We start from the raw sequence: 5710 nt of genomic DNA on the forward strand, positions 1-5710 counted from the left end.
TAACCAAATATAATTAAATAACACTACCAAATCGTATCACATTCGAATCCCATCCAAAACCAATCACGTTATTTCATTTGGCAAGCCGCATGCCGCATATTTGACGGCAGAAGATACCGAGTTCTTACCTGCTAATCCCCTCAAATTTGTTGGGACCAAGAGTTAGGTATCCAACAACAGTTGAACGAGAATGATGGAAATGAGGGTTGTTGATCCCAAGCGCAGTCAATTGATGGAAATTCTAAACCTCACCTTCGGTGGAGTCCATCCTAGTCCACCCATCCCATGCCACCATTAACCTATAACTTTCTTAGCAGAGAAGACTAGGTTTTCCTTTGTTTTTTTTTTTCTTTGGGGTGGTAAATACGACTAGGCTTTCTTAGAGGCTAAAAGGAGCCACGGGCAAAGTACTCTTCTCCATTCGGATGAAGTTGCAAGGCCTTTTTGCTATTTGACCTTCTTTTCCGTGCCCTACTGCACACGCTTGACTCCATGTGCTCCCTTGTCCGAAGTTCCCTTTATGCCGCGAAGGATCCCTTCTCTTTGTTCTTTTTCTCCACGTAAAAATTTCAACTCACCAACCGCGATGGTTGGAGGTCTTTTGTTGAGAATCCAGCCTGCTGGTCTATATTGGAGCGACCTTATAGGTATAGGCTGGATGGTCCTCGACCCAGGCGGGCTCCACCACTTTCCGGGCAGGTCAAGGTGGGGAGACCCCATGTCTGTACTTGGTTTCGTCGTTAGAGTTGCAGACCAGTTGAATCATAATTTCAGAATGCTGTATTAAACCAATCCAGGTTGGCTTTTGCACTTAGGGCCCGTTCTTTTGTAGGTAAAAAATTTACCCATGAAACTATATTTTTCTGGATAAGTATTTCTCAGATAACATTTAGACAGAAAAATAACTTACCTATGTTCTTTTATACATGGGAAAGTGGCTTCGAAATCTGTTACCCATGTTCTTTTGCATTATTACTTTTCCGGATAAGTTGCTAAACTTTATCCATATTTTTCATAATACCCTTTATGCTTCTTGGGTCAAATTTGATGATTTATTTATAAAGCTTAATTTTTTTTTGTACCAAACTAAGTAATTTTTTTTTTACCAAACTAAGCTTTTAGTCTATACCAAATTATCCTAACATAATAAAATTATCAACTTCTAATAAAGATATATTTTATTTTGGAATTTGTTTGATTCAATGCTTTGCTCAACGGTTTGAAAAAGCTAAAGCTTTTGCTTGCTAGAATGTGTTCCTTTTGATGGAATGCCTGAAGGAATCTCAGTACATGATCGCAGAAGTGAAGCAGAAAATGAAGGATGAGTCCGAGCGGTTCTTGCCTGAGTATGGGCTGACAGAGCTCTACCGTACTTGCTCACTCAAGAGCCTGACAAGGTTCTGATTGTTCTTGTATATGGCAAACCATTCCTTGGGGCCATTCAGGGTGACTCATTTGGAATTGCTAGCTTGGAACAGCAACTGAGGAAACTGGAGCTGAGTCTTCTGAATAGTTTTAGATATTGTGGCTGTAAGTTCTTTTATGATAAGATTGATTGACAATTTTGATGTAACACTAGTCCAATTTATTAATAGTTTATTGATATTGGAAGTCTAATTGGATATCTAATTCTTTTCTATGTTATCATTAAAATTCAAGTTATATTTCTATATATTTTGAAGAATTTCTTTTCCAGAACTTGATTTCTTTCTTTTTTGTTTCATAATTATGTATGTGGCTCGTCAAGGTTTTTTATTTCCCTTCAATTTTCTGTTTGATATCTGATGCTTGCATAGTGCTCTACCTTTCATTAATGAGATCATTTCACTGATGCTGGGGCATAGTGCTTGATTAAGATTCATATCGTGAATGGAACAAAAATCGCTGTCTCTACACAAGCAATATTTGCTTGAGCTTTCGCCCAATAAAGTCCTATGGTCAGTGTACAGCTATAAAAATATATAACTTGGAGATGGTACTGAGTACAGTAAAATAGTAAACAGTGGATGTATATAGAAATAGTTTGAAACGAGATAGCATCATCAGCACAGGGGCATTGTTAAACAAGCATTGACTCGCTCTGTGAGTCGGCAGAAAAGGTACAAAGTAGTTATGAAGAAACATAAAGATCATGAGCTCTATAGCAAGAATAAAAAGTAAAATCCTGTATCAAGTTATTTGAAACTTCTTGAGTAGTCCACCCACAAATACTTCACAATTTCATCATAAAATTCATTACATATAAATACCAAAATATGAGACTAAGATAAACATAACTAACAAAACAAGTAAACATAGAACAACCCACATCAAATACTAGTATGTAAGTACCAAAATACCACTCCAAGATAAATATGAGTAACAAAACAAATAAAGATAAAACAACCCACATCAAGTACCGGTATATTAGTATCAAAATATAACTCCAAAATAAACCTAAGTATCAAAACAAGTAAACATAAAACAACCCATATCAGATACTAGACTCGTAACCAAAATGCTTCATCGGCAAATACTTTCTACTGGTCACGTCCCACTATAGCAAGAACATAAGCATGTCTATAATCCTCTGGCAAACTAAAAAAATAATCAGTCTCCTGCACATCACTTGAAATTTTCCTCCCCACCACATCATCCTCTCATTTTGAGTGAGCCCTTCAATCTTGAGAATCTCATCAAATACTTTCATTCTCATCTCCCTTTCCACATTGAATGCTCCAGCCAAGTGTTTCATATGATCCCCAGCCATTTGAAAGTATGATCCCAACTTGGACAGCTCATCTGAAAGGACTTTCACCAATGGATCATCTTCGGTAGTGCCCCTTGATCTCTTTGACCTGTGCTGTCTAGAAGATGAAGGACCTGTTGCTTGACTAGGTTGCATGCCAATAGGTGACTGTGTATCAGATGCAAAACCATAGTAATCTTCTTGGATATTTTTCAGATCTATATTGTTATTCCAATCTACATCAAATATCTCTTCATTAACAAACTTAGTATTTGTTACTCCTTCTTGCTCCATATGCTCTACAGCATCTGCCGGTGTCTCAGCTGCTTCTCCAGTTGCTCTGTCTCTACCAAATACTATCGCCAACTGATCCAAATGAGGGAAGGACTTATTCCTAAGCCCTTTGGCATATGGATGACTCTTTAAGAAGTAATGAACAACCAATTGTCAGTTGAGTGTTTAACTTAGAAATTTATTTTAAAAAAAAAGATGATAAGAAAGGTGTTAAGATTTAATAAGAATATATCTTACCTTTATCCAATCATTGAAGACACTCTCCTCACATATGATGCATTTATCTTTGTCATTCCATCCAAATCCTGAAGCCTGAGGTCCTAACATCTCCTGAATAGCATTGTATTGCCTTTTTAGATGCTTTACCCTTGATTCAATATGTGGGCTAGACTTTAACCCACAACCAGGAAGCTTCTCCTCCATCCACTTCTCCAATTGCACAAGATATCCACTTCTAAAGGTGCCATTGTCCGCTTTCCAATGTCCACAATTTACTAGATCTAATAAGCATTCAACCAACTTTGCATCTTCAACAGGTCCCAAGTTCTATTCTGCCTCGATGCTCCCTTCATCTTTTTAGAAGTTCCCACAATTGAAGTGCTCATTTCTATACATTGCATATGACAACCACGATACAATTTGAAACACATGATTAGTTAACATGAATTAAAATAAATAGCATATAATTCTTTCATTGAATATAAAAGCAATCCATAAACATTGCTACAAAATAAGCTCACAACAAATTATGACAAGCCATAAAAAGTTGTTCATACTATTATATGCCAAAACAAAGTTGTTCCAAATATTACAAGGCCAAATGATGTAACAAAATAATATCTAACATACATCAACTAGAAGAGACATAACAATCTAGTACAATATAAATTAGAAGAAAAATCATCTCTGTCTCTCTTGCTGCCACTGTGTGAACATCTGTGTAGCCAATGTACCCCTCCAAGCATTCCATTCATTGCTTGTTTCCATTATTGTTATTCTCTCTTGATACATATCCTGCATGCTATCGACTTCATCATCATCAAGTGCTTGCTCAAGTGGGTCAATGGACATTTTCTTCTTATAAAGTTGTGAAGAAGACAGCAAGCAGAGATTATCCTACAATGAGTTTTAATAGGATAGAATGACGGTCCTCTAAGAATTGCCCACCTCATTTTGAGGAGACCGAAGGCTCTTTCTATGACATTTCTAGCTTGTGAGTGTTTCATATTGAAGAACTCTGTAGGTGTTGAAGGTTGAGCTCCACTTCTCCACTCACTAAGATGGTATCTCTGACCTCTATAAGGAGCCAAAAATCCTTCACAATTTGGAAAACCAGCATCACATAGATAGTAGTAACCTAATATCAACAAACATAGTCAATCATCAAATAAAAATTTTAGATAAATATATAATTGCTCTATAGTTTTTTTCATGCTTAATTTACCTCGAGGTACTCTTAATCCATTTCTCCTAGCAATTGCATCACGAAGAATCCTACTGTCTTGTGCAGAACCCTCCCAACCGGGCAGAACATATATAAACTGCATATCTTGAGAGCAAACACCCAAAACATTTGTTGCAATTTCATTCTTTCTGGTCCGATATCTAGGTTTATCATGTTCTGTAACTCGAACTCTAATATGTGTACCATCTAAAGCACCTAAACAATTCTAGAATTGCAAAAAAGGTAACAATCAATATATGCTTACAAAATAAAGATAACTAAACTATAGTAATGAAGATGATACCAACCTTAAACCACCTCCATCGATCATCTATTGAGTTTTCAAGCACCGGTTCTGTTTTTTAAGTAGAATCTCATGTAGGTACAGTATTGCATGAAGAACAGCATTGAAATGTCTACTAATTGTGGAGCCTGATCGACGGAATAATAATTGCACGGATCTATTTTTTGAATGGTCTATTGTATTTAAAAATATGGCTACCATTTCTTCTATCCTTATATCTCCACTAGCTGTCAATTTTCCAATTGTCTTCAACATGTTACACAATTTCATAAAACATCTCCTATCCATCCTTAGATGATCTATACAAAACTGGTCACTCTCCATTGTCATATGCCTAATGTTTGCAAGTCGAGTTATATATCTTTGTTCATGAGTCTCTCTAATTTCATCACCTTCTTCAGATATCAGCCTATGCACTGATCTCCTCCTTCTCCTAATGACTATGACTAATGTGACCATATAACATGCAATTAAGAACTTCATCATCATATTATAATATATCTCTATGATAGCCGTAGCAATTCTTCTCTTTCTATTCCTATCTACACGATCAATGGCCATCCCTGCACATACAAATTGATTATAATTAAAGGTGTGGTCAAAATTGATGATTGGATAAGAGGAAGAAAGCCTTATCATAAAAATGATAGTAAACTAATAAATAAAAAATATTGAAACATATTAGAAATTGGTTTAAAAGGGGGAGATAGGATAGTTTGCAATATAGACTACTATTTATAATTTGATGATTCTATCTCAATCTAAGACTTCTTAAAATATCTTGTACCATATTTTGATTTCTGAAAAAATAGAAGAGAAAAATATTGAATAGATTACATTAGCTAAGTTTTAACAAAATGATTCTTAATTATCATAAATAAAATAAGATTTAATCATAATTAGATTCCATCAATATTTTTTATATTTGAATTTGCCATTT

The 5710-nt window shown here is 35.5% G+C and overlaps 1 pseudogene; it reads right to left on the bottom strand.

The window, feature by feature from the left end:
• Positions 1-3922: 3922 nt before the first annotated feature.
• Positions 3923-5331, bottom strand: LOC140857512 (uncharacterized; annotated as a pseudogene).
• Between the last annotated feature and the right edge of the window lie 379 nt (positions 5332-5710).

This window comes from Elaeis guineensis, chromosome 1, assembly GCF_000442705.2.
Source record: "Elaeis guineensis isolate ETL-2024a chromosome 1, EG11, whole genome shotgun sequence".
Classification (NCBI taxonomy): domain Eukaryota; kingdom Viridiplantae; phylum Streptophyta; class Magnoliopsida; order Arecales; family Arecaceae; genus Elaeis; species Elaeis guineensis.